The sequence below is a fragment of the Lissotriton helveticus genome, chromosome 11, assembly GCF_964261635.1.
Source record: "Lissotriton helveticus chromosome 11, aLisHel1.1, whole genome shotgun sequence".
Classification (NCBI taxonomy): domain Eukaryota; kingdom Metazoa; phylum Chordata; class Amphibia; order Caudata; family Salamandridae; genus Lissotriton; species Lissotriton helveticus.
In genome coordinates, this window is record NC_136072.1 from 668,066,617 (window position 1) to 668,094,147 (window position 27,531).

Consider the following 27,531-nt stretch of genomic DNA (forward strand, 5'->3'; position numbering starts at 1 on the left):
CAGAAAGCAGGCCTCACGATCAAGGCGAGTAAGTGCCAGATCGGGCAGTGTTCCGTGGTGTACTTGGGACACCAAGTTGGGAGCGGCCAGTTGGCGCCCCTACAACCCAAGATTGAAACCATCCTGGCTTGGGAGCCACCCAAAACCCAGACAGAGGTGAGAGTCTTCCTAGGTCTCACCGGGTATTACATAAGGTTTGTCAAGGGGTATGGCAACATTGTTGCACCCTTGACGGAGCTGACTTCCAGGAAGCAGCCCAAGAAGGTGATCTGGACTGACACCTGTCAGAAAGCTTTTGAGGCCCTGAAAGGTGCCATGTGCACGGTGCCCGTGCTCCTGGCACCTAACTTCTCAAGAGAGTTTATCGTCCAAACAGATGCTTCAGAGCATGGTGTGGGGGCTGTTCTGTCACAGATGAATGAGGAGGGCCTAGATCAACCTATAGCCTTTATAAGTAGAAAGTTACTTCCACGAGAACAGAGGTGAAGTGCTATTGAGCGTGAGGCATTTGCTGTGGTCTGGGCACTGAAGAAGCTGAGACCATACCTGTTTGGGACTCACTTCCGGGTTCAGACAGACCACAGGCCCCTCAGATGGTTGATGCAGATGAGGGATGAGAATCCAAAGCTGTTAAGGTGGTCCATTTCCCTACAGGGTATGGACTTTACGGTGGAAAACCGCCCTGGTACAGAACACGCCAACGTTGATGGTCTGTCCAGATTTTTCCACCTTAGTGAAGAGAACTCCCAGGAGTTAGGGTAGTTCTCCCCACATTTCAGCTGGATTGGACACGTGTTAGACCTGGCACCAATGGTGTGGGTCTCCCTTCAATTTTTTGCTGTTGCCTCATGTATTTTTGCTGGTGTTAGATGCTTTGGGCACTGTGCCACTGCTATCCAGTGCCACAGTGCAAGTGCTCCCTATTGTAAATTGATGTATTAATCAGTGGTTCCATGTTTGGCTATTTGGTTTAGTTGTCAGACCATAGTCTAGTGCACTGAGTTTGCCCAGGGCGTGTAAATCCTAAGGCTGCTGGTGGGCCTGCAGCACTGGTTTTGCCACCCACAGAAGCAGCCTTCTAAAATGTGTCTAAGGTCTGCAATTGCAGAGCCTGCGTGCAGTCTGGTACTGTCATGCTGACTGGGAAAGTGCACCCACTTGCCAGTCCCTAAACCTTCCCTTTTTTTCATATCAGTCATCCCTATGGTAGGCCAAAGGGCAGGGTGCATTGTAAGTATAAGGTGTGTGTGCCATGTCCTAATAGTGAATTACAGCCATTTTTGTTTTTCACTATTGCAAGGCTACCTGTTCTCTATAGGCCAGAATGGGCTGTTAGAGTTATTACATTTTATAATCCTAACCGTCTCAGGGAACATGGTAGAAATTCGAGTTTAGTATGCCTGAACTCAGAATAATAAAATACATCTTTTAGTAAAGTTTATTTTAATATTCTGTGTTTGCAAAAACCACTTTTAGAAAGTAGGTATTTGCTTGTCTAACCATTCAAACCTGCCTCACCCAGGTTGTGTATTCCTATGTCTGGTTTTTTGAGTGACAGGGCTGGGGAATTCCAGAAGACAGGCTGAGTAACCCAGTGGTGAATAGAGAGATCTGCATCTAGATGGGAGGGATGAGTTGCACCTGAACCTTGAATAGGGCTGTGCCTGCCTTCCACAATGCTGGCTCTACTCCCTGGGAGCGGCTAATGTCTCTGCCCTGCACACTGAAAGAAGAGAAGGAGTCCCGTAAACAAAGTGCTCCAGGACTGTACTTACCTTCCAGAATGCTGGCTCCACTTCCTGTGGGGCGTCTGATGTGCATGCCCTGCACTGTGAAAGGAAAGGAGACGTCTGGTAAACAGAGTGCTTCAGAACTGGTTTGGACCTGGCAAAGGCCCCTTTACCATCAGAGAACAAAGGATTTTGGGGTATAAATATTGGGACCCTGATCCCATGAAATTAGATCACTTTGGACTACAAGAAGAAACCTTTACTGAGGAGAGGAGCCTGAAGAAACTGAGGAGAGACTATTCCCAAGCTGAAGTGCTGCTTGGGGGATTGGCCTACAGTGGTTGCCTTACTGCCAAAGGAAGGAGAAAGGAACTTTGTGTACTTTGCTTTCAACTTGTGAAGAATCTCCAAGGGCTTGGAAAAGAGCTTGCCTCCTGCTGAATTCTTAGGGACAACAGACTTCACCCCCCAGCTCCCCAGAGTTCTTTGGAAGTGCCTGCCGCTGTTTTGGGCCTTCTTAGGAACTGCGTGTTGCAACGAGCTGGTAGCGTGACTCAACGAGAAGAAGCATGTCGCAGTGCTGGGCCTGCCGTCACAACTCCGAAGGAGGGTGTCACCGCTGGAACTGTCGCACTGCACCGCATTGGAGAGAAGCGTGCCACAAGGAAGAGAAAGCGTGTCGCCATCGCTGCTTCTGTCGTCGCAATTCCGAAGGAGGGTATCACCGCTGTAGTTGTCGCACTGCACCGCATCAGGAGAAGAAACTCACAATGAGGTTGGAGTGTGTCACCATCGCTGTGCCTACCGTCGCAGCTCCGAAGGAGAGTGTTGCCACTGGAACTGCCACATTGCACCGCATCGACCAAGAGCACCTCACAACCCCGAGAAGCACGCTGTTGTCGGAGCTGCTGCTGTCACATCATGGATGTTGCTGCTGTAATTGTCGCATCGAGCGGAAGCTTCACGCATCGTGGGAGAAGAGCGTCACCGCTGGAGCTGTTGTCGTCGCATCGTAAGGGTGTCGTCGCTGCAGTCCACGCATCGAACCGAGAATTTCTCGCATCCCCGAGAAGTATGCCGCATCTGGAAGAACTTCACACCTTTATTTCTTTGTAAACTTTGCAACATTTCCCATCGCTGCGACATTGCTTGTCTTGGAAGCACAACACAATGGGAATCCATAAAGTTCAGCACAGGGGAAAAATCTGGGAAGCACCCAAGGTGTTAAAGTAATCATAGTGTGTATTTTTTTCGTTTATGGTCTTGTGGTAACTCTATCACTAGAGGAGAGGGTCCCTATTTGTCACCATACCTACCTGTGCCAAATAGAGACCTCCAAATCTAACAGTTGTCCACATCTGAGGACATCTGTTTTGGGATATTTCAATTTCAGGTGCTTGATTAGTGTTTAGTCCTTGATAGCATGGAGATAGAGGTCCAGCACTGCGCATTGAGGCTCCTCCAGGTGTCCAAGTTTAAGCATACTTTGTGTGCAATCATTGTAGTTGTAGTAGGATAGGTTGGAGAGCTGTTTCAGCAGTGGTGTCAGGTAGAGTTTGAAAAAGTAAAGAGATAATTGAGTTTTGAGTAACACTTGGATGAATAGTTGAAGGTATTGATGTAAAGTAAGGTAGTGAAAGTATGCTGTGTCAGTCCTGGAGAGAAGAGGCGATCCAATCTCAGTTACTACTTCAATGCTACCCTTTTCTAGTCTCAGTAGCAGGGCCTGGTAGTACAAAATGTCAAATGAGTATGAGCCAAAAAATAGCAATGCTCCCACTTTATTTCTTTGCACATGGATATTGAATTCAGTGCCTCTGCCAGGGCGAAAGATTATTTGGTGGTTAGAGAGTAAATAATTTCTTTCTAATAGTTCAGGTAGTGGGGAGAATGTAGGATGTTCTACTAGTTAGGGTAGTCAGGGGCCACTGCAGGTCGGTAGGTAGTTGGCAGGGACTGATAATGGATTGGTTCAGTGATAGAATATCAATTACAAAAACATTGATGTTAAAAAAATCGAAAAAATATAGACTACAAAAATATCGTCTCCCATACCTACACAGATAAGTACAAAAATATTAAATCAAAAACATTGATGTACAAAATCTAGATGTAAAAATATCGATTTAAATATATAAATAAAAGAAAATAATATATATTGAATATTAATATTACATTTAACAAAATAAATTACATGTAATATAATTTTAACAAAATATAACAAACTTAAATTTAAAAAAAAACACAGAAACATAATCATCTATACATATATATTTACTTTAATAATTAATGAACAATTTTCTTTAATTTATTTTAAAACTAAAATTATATAAAAATAAAATATATATATATAAATATTTTAACATATAAAAAAACATTCTTTAATAATTTAAAACATTAAACTATTAAAACATATTTAAACTTACATTTCCCAATACAATCCGTGCAACAGTAGGGAAAGTGTTGGATAACAGAGGGGTAAAAATGACTATTCCCACTCCGGTGAGAGAAACAGTAGGGAAAGTGTTGGAAAGCGAAGAGGAAAAAATTACTATTCCCACTATAAATTAATGCAACAGTAGGGAAAGTGTTGGATAGCGGAGGAGTAAAAAGTATTATTTCCACTCCAGTGAATCCAACAGTAGGTAGCGTGTTGCATAACAAAGAGGTAAAAATGACTACTCCCATTCCAAAGAATGCAGCAGTAGGAAAACTGTTCGATAACGGGGGAGTAAACATGATTATTTCCACTCCAAAGAGTGAAATAGTAGGGATAGTGTTGGATTGGGGAGGGCTAAAAATTACTATTCCCACTTCACTGAATGCAACATTAGAATAACTGTTGGATAGCAGAGGAGTAAAAATCTTTATTCCCACTCCAGTGAATACAACAGTAGGGTAAGTGTTGGATAGAGGAGAGGTGAAAATTACTATTCCCACTCCAAATAATTCAACAGTAGGTTAAGTGTTAAATAGTGGAGGAGTAAAAATTACTATTCCCACTCCATAAGAGTGCAACAGTAGGGAAAGTGTTGGATAGCGGAGGGGTAACAATTACTATTCCCACTACAATCCGTGCAACAGTAGGAAAAGTGTTGGATAGTGGAGGGGTAAAAATTAATATTCTCACTCCAGTTAGTGCAACAATAGGGAAAGTGTTGGATATTCACACTAAAACAGTTAAAACAAAAATAAAAAACATTACAAAATATTTTTAAAAGTCATAAAAAATAAATAACCAGATTTAGAAATGAAAAATCAAATATATTAAATATATAAAAAAGTAAAAATATAATATTATTTATTACATATAAAAAACCTACAAATAATGTATAATATAAAATAATATACACATTTATGAAAAAAATATTTTCAACTAGAAAATATTTACAAACAAATAAATTAATTAATACATACATTTATTTGTTGTATTTCCTACCCTATTACACCACAGCAATAATAAAATACTCCAACATTTTTAATTTTGTTTTGCCAAATTATCATTCTTAATAATCAATTTAAAACATATTTATAAAAAATGACTAATAAACATTAATTGACTACACAAACGTTAACACTATGATATCCACAACACAGACCTAAATTAAACTCTAAACTAATAAAACACATTTAAAATATATTTATAAATTAAAAACTATTACTAACAACAAATAATAATAAAGTAATTAAAATGTATTTAACACCCACCCTTTACCCCTTTAAAAGTAAAAACAGAATAAAATTAAACAATTCCCCAAAATACATATCACATAATTAACATGAATGAGCAACTATATATTAATTAATTAAATACAAATTACTTCCAACCTTTACTCCTTTAAACACCAAAACACACACCTAAAATGAATTACACAACTACCATAATTATTAACCACTTAATTATTTAAAATTAATTGCCATCCAATGATCAATTCATAAATTAAAAGCAAGTGACTTCCCACCCTTAACACCTATAAACACTACAGCACACCTACAATTAATTGCACAATTACCATCATTAATTACCAATGAATTCATTAAAATTAATTAACAGCCAATGTGTTCAATTACAAATAAATTACTTCGCACACGTAACACCTATAAACACCACAACACACACCTAAAATTAATTACACAATTACCATAAATAATTACCAATTAATTAATTTAAATTAATTAACAACCAAGTATTAATTAATAATAAATTACTTTACACATTTAACACTATATCATCTTAATTATACAAATATTAATAAATACAAAACAATCAATACATTTAATATAATTAAATTACTTCCCACCATATTCCCCTATAAACTCACAACCTGCTACAGACTAAAAACACAAAATTCTAATAAAAAATATTAATAACTACTAAAAAATGTAACATATATATTAAAAGTACAAACAATTCATATTAAAAATACAAGCAATTCTTATACAAAGAACATACATATACATATTAAATATATACTAAAATATATAACATTAATAAACAAACAATATTTTTAACAACCATATTTTTGCAAACTATGTTAAACACTTTGATATTTTTACTATCGATATTACTTACCTAAAATCGATATTCCTGATTAGGAGTCCTAACTTTACTACTCCTAAACTGAGAAAAATCCTAACTTTAAGGCTTTCGGTATTTACAGAAGGCATTTAGGAGTCCTAACTTTACTACTCCTAAACTGAGAAAAATTCTAACTTTAAGACTTTCGTTATTCACAGAAGGCATTTAGGAGTCCTAAAGTTAGGAGTCCTAACTTTACTACTCCTAAACTGAGAAAAATCCTAACTTTAAGACTTTCGGTATTCACAGAAGGCATTTAGGAGTCGTAAAGTTAGGAGTCCTAACTTTACTACTCCTAAATTGAGAAACATCCTTACTTTAAGACTTTCGGTATTCACAGAAGGCATTTAGGAGTCCTAACGTTAGGACTCCTAACTTCTGTGAATACCGAAATGAGTAAGTGCCTTCTGTGAATACCAAAAAGAGTAAGTGCCTTCTGTAAATACCAAAATGGTAGTAAGTTTAGGATTTTGTCTTAAGTTTGTTCTGTGAACCGGGCCCTCTATGTAGCCCCCGATTTGTTACCTTAGAATTATCTCTCCACGTCAGACCATATTTGGAATTTTTCATGAGCAGTACTCCTGCTAGCAGGTAGGTGGTGGTGATCGGCTCTGCATGTCACCGTTAGCATTGTACGTGCTGGAATTGACGTGTGCAATGCCTATATAGGCGTCACTCCAGTACGCCGATGTCAGTTGCCTTTCTTGATTATCCATGCCAGTAGTGCAGAGCCACAAAGAACACTGACCACTGATGTGTAAAACTAGGGCCCTGAAAAACAGCCCTGTCCCTTGAAATCCATCTGCAGAAGGGTAAGGACTTGCGGAATCAGTAAGGAATCTGTAACTAGGTAAAGTCTCTACCAGAGAAGGTTTTTTAAAAAATATATTTTTTTATTTGTCAGTTTGCATATAGTGCGCAGACCTCTGCACACCAGAGTCATCTGCCAAAGCAAACCAAATAGACCCATGACAGCAAACGACTTTTGCAGGAGCATTAATGCAATATATATGCTCATTGAGCAACATTGCACCTGTTTCCCAACTCCCACCCTCCCACTTCCCACCCTAAAGATCGCACTAAATCCACATTGCCTCATCCGCAACTTATAGAAGAGATCCAAATGTCCTAATCCAAACTCCCACACCCACCCTGCTCCCTCCCTCACTCCCCTTGTATCGGCCCAAGAGTCTCATTCTGCTAGCGAAGACTCCTCCGTCCCCGGGGGGTTTCAGCCAAAGGCCCCGATACTCCACCCAACGCAGCCATATTTTGTAGTGTTTGTGCGGGCACCCCCTGGCCACAAATATAGGTTGCCCCAGACCCATGCAAATGGCCATTTTTCCAGGCAGTCACCGAGGGAGCCCTCGTTGCCTTACATGCCTTGGCAATATCTTGTTTAGCCAACGTAAGGCCTAGGAGCAGAAGATGTCTTTTATAGATATTGCCACCCACACCCTCCATGACATGAAGCAGTGCCAGCTGTGGCGTGCGTGCCAGCTCCCAGCCCAGGACCTCAGACAGACATGCGAACACCCCCTCCAGAAACGATCCAGTGATATGCACTGCCATACCGTGTGCATAAATGTACCTTCTGCCTGACCACAGCGGAGACACACCGGGGACGCAATCAACCCCGCCTACCACAGACGTGCCCTAGTATAGTAGACCCTTTGGAGGTATTTAAACTGGACCAGGTGGAGCCATGCTACTATGGCCGCCTCCCCCGCGGAGCTGCCAGGGCTTCCGTCCAGTCCTCCTCCTCCAGCCCACCCACATCTGCCTCCCAGTCCCCTCGGAGTTTCTGGAGTGTAGGGGAGCAGTGCATGCCCAAGGACCGATATATGAGAGAAATCTTCTTGTCCTGTAAATCCACCATAAAAACTTTTGCTTCAACGGGGCTAAATTTGGGTACTGACTCCAGGCCCTGCAGGCTAGGGGATAGTGCATGGCGTAGCTGTAAATTTCTTTAGAATTGTGTCCGGGGCATATGAAACTCCTCCTGTAGATCCCGGAAAGATTTGAGTGTCATGCCCCCGAGTAGGGATGCCTAGGGCGTCCCATCCCCGAAACCCCGGCAGGGCCACGAATTGGGGCAGCCGCCCATTGTTCTATAGTGGGGTCTCCTGGGTCAAAACATTCCACCAGCCCATACGCCGCAGCGCTTGCCTCCAAACCATGAACACTACCCGTGTGGCGGATGGCAGCGTGCTACGGAGCTGCGTGTGTAGTAAGTGATGTCCCATCAGGCAGCCTTCCAGTGCGTACCCAGGGCCCCCCCCATAGCCATACCACTACTCATTGAGGATTAGCAGATGCGAGGCCTGGTAATATGAGAGATGGTCCGTAGAAGCCAGACCTCCAAAGTAAGTGGATAAAAAACAAGTGCGTATAGCTACGCGCACATTCCCCACTCCCACAATAACTGCCCAAGCACAGAATTCACCAGCCGGAACCATTTTGACTGGATCAGGTACGGGTGATTCTATATTTGGTAAAGAAGTCGGGGGAGTGCAACCTTTTTGATGATGGCCGATCTACCGTACAGTGTCGGCGACATACGTGACCAGGACTTATTGTCTGCGCAAACACACTTCCATACCAGTGCTATATTATGCTCCCAGGCAATGGCCGGTACATCTGAAAACACCACACCCAGATATTTCAAACTGGCCGCGGCCGGCTGGACTGCGGATGCCCACGCGCCCACTCTTGTCTGACCTCCCAACGCCCACAGCGTGGACTTGCGGGGATTCATGTACAGACCCGATGTCTCCCCGAAAATTAGCATGATTCACAAAAGCTGTGGCCCTGTCCTGTCAATCGCCATTAGGAAGAAAAGTACGTTGTCTGCATACAGTGCAATTCTATTGGGCAGGCCGGTGGCCCACTCAAATCCCCGTACCTGGACGTCTACGTGCACCCTGGCCGCCAAGGGCTCCATGGCCAAGGCAAAGAGATAGGGAGGCAGGGGGCACCCCTGCAGCGTGGCCCTCTGAATGGGGAGGTGGAGGATGTAGCGCTGGTGACCCGCACCGACACCGTAAGCCCCGTATAAAGGAGTTTCACGTAGAAGAGGAAGCGCGGGCACAGGTTAAGTTTTTGGAGCAGGGCGAACAGATAGACTCAGCTCAGGAAGTTAAACGCCCTGTCCATGTCCTCCAAGAGTAGTGCCGTCGGTTCCCCAATTTGTTGGATCACCGCAACCTCCACCTGAGCCCTCCTAATGTTGTGCCTGGTTGCCCACTGGGGTACAAAAGGGGATGATGATGGACAGGGCATCTGAATCAATCAAACACTCACACCCAGTCAAAAGATCTGGGTTGAATCCATCACCGTTCTTTAGCCCACTCTGCCAACCCAGCTCAGACATGGCTATATGCAAATCAGTCTGACCCTGTGCCGTATGGGAACAGTCCAGCCCGAACTGCCAAGCCATGTCTTCCCTGGACCGGAAACAAACTTCCGAGGACCGGTTTCTGGCAGTCCAGCCGTCTTCAGCCCGGCTTGCTTGAATCCAGTGGCAAAGTGAGCAAGGGACTCACGTCTGAGCATACCCTGCCACACTTATGGTGGCCAAAGCGGTACAAAAGGGGGTGATGATGGACGGAGCATCTGAATCAATCAAACACTCACACCCAGTCAAAGGATCTGGGTTGAATCCATCACCGTTCTTTAGCCCACTCTGCCACCCCAGCTCAGACATGGCTATATGCCAATCAGTCTGACCCTGTGCCTCATGGGAACAGTCCAGCCCGAACTGCCAAGCCATGTCTTCCCTGGACCGGAAACAAGCTTCCGAGGACCGGTTTCTGGCATTCCAGCGGTCTTCAGCCCGGCTTGCTTGAATCCAGTGGCAAAGTGAGCAAGGGACTCTCGTCTGAGCATACCCTGCCACACTTATGGCGGCCAAAGCGGTACAAAAGGGGGTGATGATGGACGGAGCATCTGAATCAATCAAACACTCACACCCAGTCAAAAGATCTGGGTTGAATCCATCACCGTTCTTTAGCCCACTCTGCCACCCCAGCTCAGACATGGCTATATGCAAATCAGTCTGACCCTGTGCCTCATGGGAACAGTCCAGCCCGAACTGCCAAGCCATGTCTTCCCTGGACCGGAAACAAGCTTCCGAGGACCGGTTTCTGGCATTCCAGCCGTCTTCAGCCCGGCTTGCTTGAATCCAGTGGCAAAGTGAGCAAGGGACTCACGTCTGAGCATACCCTGCCACACTTATGGAGGCCAAAGCGGTACAAAAGGGGGTGATGATGGACGGAGCTTCTGAATCAATCAAACACTCACACCCAGTCAAAAGATCTGGGTTGAATCCATCACCGTTCTTTAGCCCACTCTGCCACCCCAGCTCAGATATGGCTATATGCAAATCAGTCTGACCCTGTGCCTCATGGGAACAGTCCAGCCCGAACTGCCAAGCCATGTCTTCCCTGGACCGGAAACAAGCTTCCGAGGACCGGTTACTGGCATTCCTGCCGTCTTCAGCCCGGCTTGCTTGAATCCAGTGGCAAAGTGAGCAAGGGACTCAAGTCTGAGCATACCCTGCCACACTTATGGCGGCCAAAGCGGTACAAAAGGGGGTGATGATGGACGGAGCATCTGAATCAATCAAACACTCACACCCAGTCAAAAGATCTGGGTTGAATCCATCACCGTTCTTTAGCCCACTCTGCCACCCCAGCTCAGACATGGCTATATGCAAATCAGTCTGACCCTGTGCCTCATGGGAACAGTCCAGCCCGAACTGCCAAGCTATGTCTTCCCTGGACCGGAAACAAGCTTCCGAGGACCGGTTTCTGGCATTCCAGCCGTCTTCAGCCCGGCTTGCTTGAATCCAGTGGCAAAGTGAGCAAGGGACTCACGTCTGAGCATACCCTGCCACACTTATGGCGGCCAAAGCGGTACAAAAGGGGGTGATGATGGACGGAGCATCTGAATCAATCAAACACTCACACCCAGTCAAAAGATCTGGGTTGAATCCATCACCGTTCTTTAGCCCACTCTGCCACCCCAGCTCAGACATGGCTATATGCAAATCAGTCTGACCCTGTGCCTCATGGGAACAGTCCAGCCCGAACTGCCAAGCCATGTCTTCCCTGGACCGGACACAAGCTTCCGAGGACCGGTTTCTGGCATTTCAGCGGTCTTCAGCCCGGCTTGCTTGAATCCAGTGGCAAAGTGAGCAAGGGACTCACGTCTGAGCATACCCTGCCACACTTATGGCGGCCAAAGCGGTACAAAAGGGGGTGATGATGGACGGAGCATCTGAGTCAATCAAACACTCACACCCAGTCAAAAGATCTGGGTTGAATCCATCATCGTTCTTTAGCCCACTCTGCCACCCCAGCTCAGACATGGCTATATGCAAATCAGTCTGACCCTGTGCCTCATGGGAACAGTCCAGCCCGAACTGCCAAGCCATGTCTTCCCTGGACCGGAAACAAGCTTCCGAGGACCGGTTTCTGGCATTCCAGCCGTCTTCAGCCCGGCTTGCTTGAATCCAGTGGCAAAGTGAGCAAGGGACTCACGTCTGAGCATACCCTGCCACACTTATGGCGGCCAAAGCGGTACAAAAGGGGGTGATGATGGACGGAGCATCTGAATCAATCAAACACCCACACCCAGTCAAAAGATCTGGGTGGAATCCATCACCGTTCTTTAGCCCACTCTGCCACCCCAGCTCAGACATGGCTATATGCAAATTAGTCTGACCCTGTGCCTCATGGGAACAGTCCAGCCCGAACTGCCAAGCCATGTCTTCCCTGGACCGGAAACAAGCTTCCGAGGACCGGTTTCTGGCATTCCAGCCGTCTTCAGCCCGGCTTGCTTGAATCCAGTGGCAAAGTGAGCAAGGGACTCTAGTCTGAGCATACCCTGCCACACTTATGGCGGCCAAAGCGGTACAAAAGGGGGTGATGATGGACGGAGCATCTGAATCAATCAAACACTCACACCCAGTGAAAAGATCTGTGTTGAATCCATCACCGTTCTTTAGCCCACTCTGCCACCCCAGCTCAGACATGGCTATATGCAAATCAGTCTGACCCTGTGCCTCATGGGAACAGTCCAGCCCGAACTGCCAAGCTATGTCTTCCCTGGACCGGAAACAAGCTTCCGAGGACCGGTTTCTGGCATTCCAGCCGTCTTCAGCCCGGCTTGCTTGAATCCAGTGGCAAAGTGAGCAAGGGACTCACGTCTGAGCATACCCTGCCACACTTATGGCAGCCAAAGCGGTACAAAAGGGGGTGATGATGGACGGAGCATCTGAATCAATCAAACACTCACACCCAGTCAAAAGATCTGGTTTGAATCCATCACCGTTCTTTAGCCCACTCTGCCACCCCAGCTCAGACATGGCTATATGCAGATCAGTCTGACCCTGTGCCTCATGGGAACAGTCCAGCCCAAACTGCCAAGCCATGTCTTCCCTGGACCGGAAACAAGCTTCCGAGGACCGGTTTCTGGCATTCCAGCCGTCTTCAGCCCGGCTTGCTTGAATCCAGTGGCAAAGTGAGCAAGGGACTCACGTCTGAGCATACCCTGCCACACTTATGGCGGCCAAAGCGGTACAAAAGGGGCATAAACCCCGCCTGGTCGGGATGCGCGAGCGATGTGATATGGGGCAGTCGGCGATTGGCCAGCGCCTTCGCCAGGATTTTGGCCTCCACATTTAGGAGGGGGATAGGATGGTAGGAGGAATGTTGTTCCGGGGGATGCCCGGGCTTGTGAAACACCACCACCTCCACATAGCTCCAGTCCTCGGGGAAGTACACCCACCTCCCGGGCCTCCTCCACCACTGCTTGATAGTGCTGGGCCAGCTTCACATTGTACCTACGGAAGAACTCACTTGGGAACCCATTGGGTCCGGGCGCTTTCCCAGGGTTGAGTTCTCCCAGGGCTGATCCCAGTTCCTCGTCAGTCAGGGGGGGCCTCCATTTAGTCCCACACCTCATCCGGGAGTGCCTTGGGTGGCAAATCAGTGATGAATTTATCTATTGTAGCAGCTGACAAACATTCTCAGGGGCATAGAGATCTGCATAGTATATAGCAAAACTCTCTGCGATGGCAGGAGGATCCATGATCGGGGTCCCCGCCTGGTCCAAGATACCCGGTAATGCCTGAGAGTGAAACATGCCTTGACAAAGGCAAAGCAGCATCTTGCTAGATTTGTCCCCCCATTGGTACACTCTACTGTGCGTCGCCAGCCAGACTTGACGAGCCTTGTCCATCAGTAGCGCAGCGCACTCCTGTTGGGGCAACAATAACTGCCGCACCCCCAGATCACTCCCTGTCACATGATTCTGTTTTCTTGAGCATCACTACTTTCGCCTCAGCGCGAGTCAGTTCCTCCCTGCGCTTCTTGCGGGCTTCCGCACACCAGGAGATATCCACTCCATGCAGAGTGGGCTTTAGTGCCTCCCACAAGGTGGCCGCACCAGAAACGGAGCCCATATTTGCAGATAAATACTGGGCAATGGTTTTACCCATATGCGCCTTGTATTCCGCGTTCTTAAGGTGCCACACCGCCAGGTACCACCGAAATGGTTGTTTATCCCTGCCCGTACATAGGTCTATAAACACCGAGGAGTGGTCCGATAGGCCCCGGGGCAAAATCCCCGCTGCCGCCACTCTGTTAGCCATCGCCCAGGGAATAAAGATATATTCAAGCCAGGAAAAGGATTCATGGACCGCTGAGAGGTATGTGAATCCCTGCGCCGCACCGTGGGCGCACTGCCAGTTATCGACCCAGTCCAGCCTCCTCACCAGAGAGTATAATTTTGTAGGGAGAGCGCTCCTATGGCCACCCCCAACCCTGGACCTATCCGTGCCTGTGTCCATGACATCGTTCCAGTCCCCGCCCACCACGGACAATAGGTCTGGCATATCAGCCCACAGGGTTTGCAGCCTCTCAATCGGATTCCACTGCAGTGGGGAGGGGCATATACACTGCCCAATATCAATGAATCCTCCCCCAACCCTACCCCAGAGAAACAAGTAGCGCCCCTGCATGTCAGTCCACTGCTGATCATGTGTATTCAGAACTCTACGATGTATCAGAATAGCCACACCTCGTGACCCCCTCGTAAAACCATCGTTAAAAACCTGTTGGAATCCATAGCGTTGTAAACAAAGGACCTTTGTAGCCATAAGATGTGTCTCCTGTAACATGAGGATATCAGCCTTTGCCCTCTTTGCAGTATGGCCCCCCGCTTGATCTCATCTAGGACCCTGCGGACATTCCAACTCAGAACACGGAGGCTGCTCTGCGTCCCCCGCCCACAGTCAGGAATGCTAGCAATAAGGGATGGCATCATAATTCAACACAAGTACTGAGCCTCGGTGGCGTGTGTGTAATCTGTGATGGACCTGCAGTGGAAGTGCGACCTGTGAACCAGAACAATCCCCACCCAACAAACCTCCCTCCCCATACCTCAAAAACACTGAAGTATCTGTCGCGGCAGGGCTAGTCCCCGATCCCCAACGGGGTGATGGGCACAGCCCAAACCAATGGATACCCAACTCACAGCCTATGTCTCCCTGGCAGGGATTATGTCATCTCAAACCTGACGATAAGACAAGCCCAGTTCAGGACATCCTGGAAGTCAGTTGATGTAGGTCCGTAACACCTCTCCAACATCCTCCGTCACGGTTCCAGCATTTGGTTCCCCGGAGTTGGTTCTCCCGCCGGGAGGAGGCACACAAGACAGCGAGCGCCGCCATGATCGTGACCTTCTGTTGCCCCTCTGCCGCTGACCACAAGGGCCCCCCCACGGGCCGCATCACTCAAGGACGAGTCTGTCTCTCTGCCAGGTGGCGTGTGGTGTCTCACTCAAACAGTTTCGTGCGTCCACTTAAAGACTTCTTCCGGAGTATCGAAAAACACGAGTGCGGGAGTGAAAGACCACTCGAAGGCGGGCCGGAAACAGCAGGGCATAGGGAAGCTTAAGCTCACGCAGGCGGGCCGTAGCTGTCATAAAAGATTGACGCTGCTGCTGGACCTGCCGCGTGTAATCAAGGAATATCAGAATACGAGCATTGTTGAAAAGCAAGGGTTCTTTGATTCTGGCCTGTTTCAGGATGGCATCCATGTTCAGATAGTTCAGTAGTTTGGCAATTACCGGCCATGGACGGGCCCCCACCGGTAGCTTCTGCATAAGCGTCCTATGAGCCAGTTCTACCACAAAACATTTGGACATAGCCTCGGGGTGTGCCAGCCCTCCAGCCAGATCGTAAGGAAGAGTTCCATGTTTCGTTCTTCGCATCCCTCCGGAAACCCAACAAATCAGAGATTGTTGCATCGGCCCGTCCTTCCGCATCTTCTCTGGTCATGGCTGTGGCCCTAGCCTCCTGGGCCGACCCTAATCCGAGCAATCGGTGCTCACACACGGATAGAGCCACCGATTGTGCACCAGCCAGTAAGATGTCCCCTCACCCGGGCCCTACGGTCGCCCCAGGGATCCTGTCGTGTCTGGGGCATGCTGACATGCAGGCCCGGCCCCACCGACCTGCGGGATGGTGGCATCACAGAGAGGCAGGTCTCGCCATCTCACCCACCGCGTTAAATGCACCACACTCCAGTCGCTGCAGGCCCCCCTGCGGCCCAGTGCACACTCCTGCTTTCCGATCCAGTGACCGCCGATAGGAGCTCCTGTCCAGGGTCACCCCGGAAGCGGGCGGCTTGGTGTGGGCAGAAGAAACAGTCGCTGCCCCATGCCTCGAGGCTCGAGAATACCGCCGATCTCCCTCAATCACACTCAACAGTGTTGTGGCTTCATGTGGCACCGATTCCTCTCCTGGCCACTACACCAAGATCTCTGTGGGCCTAGTGGGGCGGAGGCAGCCTGTGCAGCTGTTAATAGCCCGCAACGCGGCCCAACTGTACCGCCGAACCCCTGCAATGGCCCCCAGCGGAGGGGAAGGAGGGTGACACCCCAACAGGCAGGAGCCCCCGGGGCCCAATGGAGCCTAAAAATGAAAGAAGAGCAGCCTAATGATCCCCTGTAGCCCCCATGCGGCCTGACCATGCCGCCAATCCTACCTCAGCAACAGATGGGGGCCTCCAATCGCCACCACCGCAACCCAGCCACCGAAGCCATAGAATGCTGCTAGGAGGGGGTAGCCAGGCGTGAGCAGAAGAAACCATTGCTGCCCCTGCCTTGCGACCCGATAGTGAGTGCCGCCGATCTCCCCCACACACACCAATCTCCACCGTGGCCTCAGGGGGCGCCGAGCCCCATCTCAGCCTCTGTCCCGATGTCTCTTTGGGCCCAGCGAGTCACCACAAGGGAGGAGGCGGCCGAAAATACCTTTAAGGACCCTCAATGCGGCCCAACTGTACCGCCGTTCTTCCACTATGATGCTTAACACGGGGGGAGGAGACTGGCACCCAGTGTGCAGGAGCCCCCAGTGGTCTGATGAATACCAGTGACGGGAGGGGCAACCCAGCAAGCCCACCATAGCTCCCACTCGGACCAACAGTGCCACCGATCCCCACCACAGCACCGGGGGCTTCCCAATCACCGCCTCCGCACCACAACCACAGGAGGCACGGGACGCTGCCAAAGGGGGGGCGAGGCAGCCTACCAGTTCCCCGGCAGCACCCCGCGTGGCCCGACCGTGTCGCTGATTCCCCCCCTCCCGCGGAAGGAGGCACTGTGTGGATCAGGCCAGCCGCCCCTGTTGTTGGCCGCCTCCATTCTCAAACCTCACCGCCACTGTCAAGGGGGCCAGCCCCAAACCACCGCTCCTGCCGCAACGGTACCCCCCTACCTCCGCAGGCCCGATCCGCCACCAGCTCCCGCTATCCACTCCACAGAGCCGCAGCTCGGCCCTCCTCTGATCAGAGATTAAAAATTCTCTGTTGAATGTGCTGGTACGATAGTTCACCAGGACTCTATTCAGTAATGAAGAATTCCTCTCCCTTTATTTTTCAATGGTCCAACACACGAAGGTGCACAAAACGACAATTTATTCTGTGTCCCCAGCAAGCGTGTAATCAATCAGCACTTCAAATCCTAGGCAACAGCGTCTGACAAGAATTCTCTATTGAGTGTGCTTATAAGATAGTTGGTCAGGACTCTACTCTAGTCAGACGCCGACTGTCTTAGTTTTGAAGTGCCGACTCAACATACGCCTCCTGGTGACACGAAATAAATTGTCGTGCTGTGCGCCGGGGTTTTGGATATTGAAAAATAAAGTGAGAAGAATTCCACATTGCTGAATAGAGTCCTGGCCAACTATCTTATAAGCACACTCAATAGAGAATTCTTGTCAGACGCTGTCGCCTAGGATTTGAAGTGCTGATTGATTACACGCTTCCTGGGGACACGGAATTTTTAAGGATTTAATTGATTCATCCATCCAATGTGTGAATTATCACCACCTTGACTCCTAGAAGGGATCATCATAAAGATCCCTGTTTGCCCCGTATATTATGTCCTGAAGAAGACTCGCATCGCCCAGGCATATTTAACCGCAAGGCCCTAAGACGAGTCGAAACGTCGACACTTTACTAAACATGGACCACTATTTTTTCTCTCTACGATTATGTGCAGATATTAATGACATATAATTTTGTCCTAAATCAAGAAAGAGAGATTGTTTTGTTCATCATTTAAGTGGCTAGGTTATACAGATTGGTGATTTATAGGTCCGATACTGTCCTTCAAAAATTATTTGAATTGTATGTCACCCTTTTTTCATTTTTCCTTCTCCTTCTTCTTTAATCACTTCACATTTTCTTGGCACCCTTTGCTATGCTGCACGCTCTATTCGGGGCAATGTATATTTTGTACTGTTGAAACAAAAGGGTCAAATCGAGCACATTCCTAACACGCATATATATACGAGCAGACTAATAGGTCTCCTAGTTATTTCACAATATGTGAAGATTCTCCAATAACAGCAGCAGTTGAACATCACAAACAAGCGAAAAAGTTCAAATTATCATGTTCTTTATTCAGAAAATCCATGGGTGTAGACTTGACAAAAAAACAGCCATATATTTTGTACTGATTTGCAAATTGAATTTTGAATTTTATACTCTTGGTTTGAGATTGAGACAATAGATTAAAATATTGTATTGTTTCTGGAAATGGATGATGTTGCCTTATTTATGTGTTTATCATAAATTGAGTGGAGCTGATCAATGTGTACATGCTCCGTTACTTGTGAATTTTGATTGATCAATTCAATTTGATTGGAAATATAGAGGTCTCGGACCATTGTTGTTTATTACTGACTGATACCCAGGTCCAGTACCTTATGGGTTACCCCATTACTTTAATGGCTCTCCATAAGTGAAGCTTGCACATTCCCTAAAAAGCCAATTTTTCTCAGCCAATCATGGTGGTGTAAGGCCACCGAGAAACCGCTCTGCCTAGCGAGTCACTCATGTCCAGCCCACATCGGATTGTGAACTTGGCTGACTGTCTTCCATCTACCATAGCTTATGAGAGCATGGCCCAGGCTACCTCTGGACCACTGAGCCGGGTCTGGTGGCTCAGTGGACTAATGCGTCCATTGCAGGGGCCTGTGTTCGACCTCATGGTCACAGGTTCAAATCGCGGCGGGTCCACTCAGCCTTTCATCCATCTGAGGTCGATAAAATGAGTACCATTGAGTTGGGTAACAATGAACATCTGTTATTCAGCGCCAAGAGACCTCTGGGTGAACGTGCGCTTTACAAATACACATGTTATGTTATGGGCAGCACTGTGCAACCAAATCTCAAAGTTATTGGGAGTAACAGCCCAAAAGGTATTCATGGACCTCAGTGCCTGGCTGGTGGAAGGAAACTTTTTCCTGCCTAAGATTCTGAGCCTCTTGTTTTCCCTATCTGGTGGCATGGTAGGGAATGCTCTAGGATTTACATGGGAAGTGGAAGCTTGGACCATCAAGACCTCTGGGGTAGGATGTTGAAACTGAGGTACGTTGGAGAGGGGCGATGGCAGCGGACATTTGTCCTTTTGACTGGAGCCCCAGTAAAAGGCTTGGACTAGGCCCTAAACAGGACGTTTGTAAGGGCTTCATTAAATGGGAGAAGTAGTACTGAGGGGGTTGCTCCCAGCTGGAGCAACTCTGTTAACGCAATAATCTTGACTGCCACTGAGGGCAGGTGAAGGTCTAGGACGTCCTCCACCTTGGAGAACTGGGTCTTATGGGCCGAGCGGCGCAGGGCACGCCTAATATCTCCGGGTTCACCTGCCTTATCAAACAGAGACACGAGACACTCCGTTAGGCATAGAAAATCAGGGTTTATTAGCTGCAGCTAAGCACAGTTGTCCAAGAAGTTACAGAAGGTAGATTCTTAGGAGACGGCCACTTCATTCCGTGGCGCACAGTCTTTTATACCATACATATTTACAATGCCCACTCCCAAAACATACGAAACTGACAAATGAGAAAAGTTTGAAAACAAGCTATCAAGTGTCTTGTATACGCCCTTCTTTCAGACCCCGTGTTCTCCCCTCCCTCAAGTTAATCAATGCTAGTGCATGTAATTCAATTTGCAGGTGGCAGGACATGATTGCGAGCCTCAAAGGACGGTTGTGTAATAGGAGAATACACGGAGAGAATAGTGAAGGCCAGTCAAGCAAGATAAAGTAAAGGAAGAAGGGTGGGACCCAAACAGTGGAAGAGGTGTGGCGCCGCGGCCAGGGCGACTGACGCTGGAATCTGGGGACGACGGTTCGATCCCCGGCTCCGGTGGCAGGTCAGCCCAGCACCATGTGACTCTGGGCAATAGCTCGCTTAATCTTCCCGACGGCCCCCCAGCGCCTAGAGACCCTTACGGGTGATTGTGCGCTTTACAAATGTGGACTTTACTTTACTTTTAAACAGTCAACTAAGACAAGGATCAATCAGTCTAGACATGGATTACCAGACCCTGACATCGGTTATACAAACAAGGACTGAGGGTTACTTTTTAACAAGAGAGACGAGCAGCTGGAAAGGCAGAAACACTATGTTCGCCACGTCGCCTGAGTGAGAGCAACACAAAATGGCGGCTGTCACAAAATGGCGGCTGACTACGAAGCGAAGTCGAAAATCACAGAACGTCAACCTTCCACACCATCATTGAAAATGAGGTTCCCTCCTCCTTAGCCATGGTAGGAGGGGAGACCATGCCAGCATCAGGGGAGGTTCCAGTCGACTGGCATCTGTCAGATTCTCACACCAGTCCATATTGGGCTCTAGGGGCTGGTATTCTTCAGGGTCCAGAGGCCCCTCCAAATCCTCCCCAAGTCCTAGCCCAAATAAATAGTGCTCAGGCTCCGGCCTGGAGACAATTGCTCCAGTCAGCGCTGGAGTCTGCACTGGATGACACCCCTGCGTGTCGAAGTTGGGATAAGAATGGGCATGGCGCATCTGGGGAAGGTTCCTGTGGCATGATGTGGCAATTGATGCATGTCTTGGCATCATAGTCAGGCTCAAGACACCAGAAGCAGATGAGGTGTGGGTCCCTCTCTGACATCTGCTGGTGACTTGTGCTGCAGGGCTTGAAACCAGCTTTCTTAGCAGACATCCCTGTCACACCAGGCGACAAATCTCATAAAACTTTTAAAAAAATGAAAAAGAACAGTCAAAAAGTAACTAGGGTAGCTCTCTCTGTATCTGTTGTGACTGGAGCAGAAAGCAAGGAAGGCGGAGACAAACAACACCACCTACCAGCCTGCAGGGGTACTGCTCATGAAAAATTTCCAGATCCAGTCTGATGCCTGGGGATAGTTCTAAAGTAAGGAATCTGTAGCTAGAATTCTCTATCAGATAAGGAAAGCAGGCAAGTCAAAAGGGGCATGATTTACATTGATACTTGAAAGACCTGAGTATATGGCTTAGGAGAAAATGAAAGAATCCTGTAATAGGCTTAGTTCTGAAATCTTTCAAAACTTGAAAACCAAGAATACTGGGATTATTTTGGCTCTAAGGTTGGCCTGTTAACCTCTGAATCTTCTAAAATATGAAGATGGGAAATGTATGGGAATTCATACTGGAATAAAATTATCACTTCCTAGAAATACAGGATTTTTTAGAGCTAAGGGTGTAGATTATCAGTAAGGGTGGTGGAGGGAATTACATCCACCACCCTGATATGCCACTGACAAATTTAGAGATCATCTCCGGCCCAGCGGTGAAATGAAATGACATTAATGAAATGTGGCATTTATAAAACGCAAGCTGTTACTCCCAAAGGAGCCTCCTGGCGCTGTATAGATAACAACTTAGCAGTGGAGAATGGAGACCTCGATGAGGGCAAGGCAAGATTTGTCGGGTGTTCCATAGATCCATTCTTTAGGGCCTTCCTAAATTGCATTTCTAATTCCATCCATCTCAATTTGATTGGCATAAAATTCTAAGCCTTTGCACCTAACACAGTTGCAGACTTCCCTCCCCGAGTTTTACATTTGAAACCAGGCAATTTGAGTAGGTTAGCAGATGTAGATCTAAGTGTCCTTATTGTAGTATATGGTGTAAATCTTGTGAAGAGATATACTGGCCCCAGTAGGCGAGTAGCACTGAAGATGGTTACAAGGAGTTTGAATAGAATTCTCTTGTGTAACAGGAGCCAGTGAAGAGTTTTCAGATCCGCTGAGGCTGACGTCCTATGGGGAAGTTTTAAGACCAATCTGGCTGCTGCATGTTGCACTACCTGTAGCCTCCTCAGGGTTGATTTATTGACCCCAGCCAGGAGGCTATTACAGTGGTCTAGACTTGAAAGTATTAGTGCCACTGCCACTGTTTTTCCTTGCAGCAAGCAGAATAAAATTAAATAATTCTTTCATGGTTTTATTTAGGCCAAAGCATGTACCCACCGCCTTGAGTGCATGGGGTTTGAAGGAAAGGGAGGAGTCGAACCACATCCCCCGGTTTGTAGCCACCTCCACAGTGGATGGAGGGGTTTCTGGATTTTCCGGACACCAATCCTTGGGTTGAAAGGGGTTATCTTTCCCTATCAGCAAGATTTCTGTCTTATCCGTGTTCCATCGGAGATGATTGTTTTTCATCCATTTGATGACCGCCGTAAGACAGGCTTTGAAATTTTCTTCAGCTTCTGTGGAGTTTTTATCAAAGGACAGGATCAGCTGAGCATCGTCAGCATAAGATGTTGTTCCAATCCCATAAGCCAAAATAAGGGAGATAAGTGGGCCATTTATATATTAAATAGGAGTGTACTAAGTGAGGTGCCCTGAAGGACTCCCGTGATGATGGTGCGTTCTGAGGGAAAAAAGGTGCCAAGGGAGACTGCTTGCCTCCGATTGGACAGGAAGGACGGGATCCAGGCCAGTGCTGTGTTGGAAATGCCGCAAGATTTTAGTCTGGCCAAGAGGATGTTATGAGAGATGGTATCAAAAGCAGCAGACAAATCCAAAAGGGTCAGCACTGCCTTCCTGACATTATCTGTGATAAATTTCAGAGTGTCCGATATCTCCTGTAGTGTAGATTCCGTGGAATGTTTCGGGCGAAAGCCGGATTGTCGAGGGTGTAAAATCTGGGCTGATTCAGAAAAACTTGAAAGTTCCATATAGATCATTCTTTCAGTGATCTTACCCAAAATGGGCAGTAAGGATATGGACCAATAATTAGAAAGTTTAGATGGATCTATATTTTGTTTTTTCTTTAGTGGCTTCACAATGGCAAATTTCCACTCATCGGGCACTATGCCGGAAGCAAGAGAGAAATTCACAATGTCAGTCATCACAGCGGTTCCTCTGAAAGTCAAAATAGTTTGATGAATGTCCACCATCTTTTTGATGGATGTCCACCAAACCTTTTGTTTCTCAAAATGAAAGTCCCAAAGTGGGGCCTGGGTGTGGGGGGTGTCAATATTTCTATTTTCTGTTCATCACTGCTAGATTTCCCCTAGGGTTTTGGACCGACCAAATCAGATGTAAATAATGTGGGCAGTCTGATACCCTTACTCCATTGCGATAGTGACAGTCATCTTTACCGCACCTATTCAGAATACATTGGTAAGGTTGACATTGATTGTGGCATGTGAAATACGGCCCACTCCTACACGCCAGTCTAATTTTGGCAGGACAGTATACCACATCTGCATCACTTGCACTACAGTTGTAGTGCACTCATCTTATTGGGTCATACATACCTGAGTGAGTATTAAATATTTCTTTCCACATATTGGTGAAATTAAATTCCTGTTTCACCACCCCTATGCTTGAGACTGGCTCATTGCTCTAAAATGGAAGCTGACCATTATCTTTCCACATTACTAGTTTCCTGATTCTTTTTTTAGTATCATGCAGATTGCATCTGTGACTAGTTTCCTGATTCATTTTTTAGTATCATGCAGATTGCATCTGTGACCATACAAATCTATGTATTACTTTGTCAATGTTATACATCATCGACTACAGGATGTTATAATCTTTTTTACCAGCTATATATGCCTTACCTTCACTCCCCCTAAGTCGTAAAACTGTGCTAGGGATTGTATACCAAAAATTACAAACTCAATAAAGCTTGTTTACTAGTGCTCTGATGAGACCACTGTACCTCGCATGGGGTCGAAAAGTTGAGGACAACATTTAATAACAAACAAGTAATACACCTCATTCTAAAAAGCAGACTAATTATATCCAGGGGGTAGTTTGCTATAAACACACATTTTCTCTCAATAGATTGACCTATATGTTGTAGTTCTTCTTTATACTGGTTTTCTTTCTTTCACTAGAGACACATTGCGCTGATGAAGATTTTTTTTTTTTAGTTTGTGTGCCTTGAACATTCTTTTGCTTTTGTTTATGTGCTTTCAAAAGTGTATACAACTTGTATTTTTATAAAACAAAAGTGGGTGTTGATCCTATAATGTAAGACAATAGCATTGAACGGGCGCAGTGATTTCACTGATTATCAGTAATTATGTAGATGACAGCAATAAGAACCACTGTTGGAGAATATTACAATTTATCTAGGTTCCAATGGGATTAAGGGTTACTCTTGTAGCACAAGATACCTACTATGATGGCAGCACTCTACCAGGCTACAGGAGTGGGCTTTGCATTGATTTGAGTCAGCAAGGAGGCACAGCTGATGCACCGGCGTAGCTGGGGGGGGGGGGGCGGACCTCCCCAGGCGGCACTGTTTTGGAGGTGGCAAGCCACCGTACAGTGCGTGCGGGTGAGAATTTTTTAATCATCCGAGCGCCCAACTTCTACCCCTTTGTGTCGATGACCCTAACATAGATGTGCAGGGCAGAGATGGCAGTGGGGAGGAAAAGTCCCAGCACGCAGATCCCACCGTTAAAAGGGAGGAATGTGAAAGGCCGAGCAGACAGGGGCGGCTGGTGACATTTGAAAGTGGTGTGGCGTAAACTAATTTGCATATTGCAGCGAGCGTAGCGAGAGAGCGCAGCGAGCGAGCCCGAACCACCTTGCATCCATCCATACATCATTCATGCATCCACCCATCCATCCATCCATCCACCCACCCACCCATCCATCCACCAATTCTGCATTCAATCTGCATCCATCATTCATTCATGCATCCACCCATCCATCCTGCATCCATCCATCCATCCATCATTCATTCATGTATCCATCCACCCATCCATCCACCCATCCATCATCCATCCTGCATCCATTCCTGCATCCATTCATGTGTCCACCCATCCATCCACCCATCCTGCATCCATCATTCATTCATGCACCCATCCATCCATCCACCCTGCATCCATCATTCATTCATCCACCCATCCATCCACCCATCCACCCATCCATCATTCATTCATGCATCCATCCATCCACCCACCCATCCATCCACCCATCCATCATCCATTCCTGCATCCATTCCTGCATCCATTCATGCATCCCCCATCCATCCATCCATCCATCCATCCTGCATCCATCATTCATTCATGCACCCATCCATCCACCCTGCATCCATCCTGCATCCATCATTCATTCATCCACCCATCCTGCATCCATCATTCATTCATGTATCCACCCATCCATTCATCCACCCATCATTCATCGTGCATCCATTCATGTGTCCACCCATCCACCCATCCATCCACCCATCCTGCATCCATCATTCATTCATGCACCCATCCATCCACCCATCCATCCTGCATCCATCATTCATTCATGCACCCATCCATCCATCCACCCATCCATCCTGCATCCATCATTCATTCATCCACCCATCCACCCATCCAGCATCCATCATTCATTCATTCATGCATCCATCCATCCACCCATCCATCCACCCATCCATCATCCATCCTGCATCCATTCCTGCATCCACCCATCCATCCATCCATCCATCATTCATTCATGCACCCATCCATCCACCCTGCATCCATCCTGCATCCATCATTCATTCATCCACCCATCCTGCATCCATCCTGCATCCATCATTCATTCATGCATCCACCCATCCATTCATCCACCCATCATTCATCCATCATCCATCCATCCATCCACCCATCCTGCATCCATCATTCATTCATGCACCCATCCATCCACCCTGCATCCATCCTGCATCCATCATTCATTCATCTACCCATCCACCCATCCTGCATCCATCCTGAATCCATCCTGCATCCATCATTCATTCATGCATCCACCCATCCATTCATCCACCCATCATTCATCCTGCATCCATTCATGCATCCACCCATCCACCCATCCTGCATCCATCATTCATTTATTTTTATGACCATATAACTTGCACACAGCTTGTCAGTGTTTAATACCAGTCTCGAACCTTGTACTCCAGCACCAATGATACATGATTAATATTAATTGTTTTTAAAAACATGTATTTATTCAACACCAATTTCACACCTTAGTCGGAACATCATTTTTATTTGTTTTTTAAAATATCTATTTATTTAACACCAAAGTAAGTCATGTATACATTTTTATGGTTCGATAAGAGGCTCGAACCTGGTTTCCCAGCACCAAAGTCGGCCGTGCTATCCGTCAGGGGTTATGTAACCGGGCTATGTAGTGACCAATTGGCTGGGGGGCACCATGACTCCTCGCCCAGTCGCCCTGTGTAACCCCGGGGGCTGCGGCCCGCCCCCTGGTCCTCTCTCTAAGGGTGAATTCACAAGAAAACGATCTGCGCATGCGCGGGCATGTTTGTGCCCAAAAATACACTTGCGCAGCTGCAGCAGCCCGATCCCCCCCCCCCCCCCCCCCCCCCTTGCGCACTCCGGGAAGGTCGGGTGTCTCCCGGTTTCCCAGCCGGCAGATAGCGCGATTTTTTAAAATAATTGTGTTTGGCTTCTAGTGACGACGTGGTGGGTCCATGGGGCTTAGTGGGGCTTCGCCCCTACGCCCCAATGGACGCACCGCGCCTGCGAGCAGATGGCCCGCGATGCACAACTCCATGGTGAGGGTCCTTGGCACGTACAGGAACGCGCCTTTAGGGCCGCACATTTCACTCGAGATGGCTCTGATTAAACTCCGGGAAAGCAGGCCGCGCAAACCTCCCAGCATGCTGAGGAAAATGAATAGTCTGGTGTATTAGGATAGGTGTCAACAGTCCGTTCTAATGCCAAGGCCGCAGAGAAGCATTCTGTTACTGTCACTATATGTGTGATCCTTTTTCAACTTTCTACCTAGCAAACCCCTGAAATTTAATTATAAGGATAATTTTACAGTGTTCTGTTTTCTCTACACATAACACCTCTGAGTCGTCTTACAAAATAGAAAACCGATAAACCTATATGCTGTAATACATACAGTACAGGGTTTTCCTCCCATGGATATATTTTCCCTTATTATCCTTGTGTTGACTGTTGAAATAGAAAACGTCCCCTGCATGGCTCCGAAGAGCGGGCACAGCTGGCTCAAACTCCCTGTAGTGAGTTTGTGTTGGTCTTGGATAATTTGACCTCAGCTGAGACTTGATTGTTCCTCTTAACTACATCTCGTCACAAGCAGCCAAATGTGTAGTGACTGAAGCAGATGGAATTAAACTCCAGTAAGACTTTACCTCCAAAATAAATCCCTTTGTTCCAAATTAGATCTTCACAGTGACCTCGTGAATCAGTAGCCATTTTTTTATTTCGGCGAGGCTAGCAGGCAGTAGAGGCATGTTTGGGGTAATGCGGAGCAACATATGTCAGCAAAATATTTATATACAAGTAAAATGTATCCTTCTCGTTTTATTCACTTCCAAACTAATGCTTGAAATGATGTAAACATTTAGCATGACATATATAGAATGTAAAA

At 47.1% G+C, this 27,531-nt stretch overlaps 1 protein-coding gene across 1 annotated transcript in view; it reads right to left on the reverse strand.

The window, feature by feature from the left end:
* The window catches only part of LOC144791758 (zinc metalloproteinase-disintegrin-like VLAIP-B), a 4,238,988-nt gene that overhangs the window by 609,349 nt on the left and 3,602,108 nt on the right, over nucleotides 1-27,531 (reverse strand). The window lies entirely within an intron of this gene.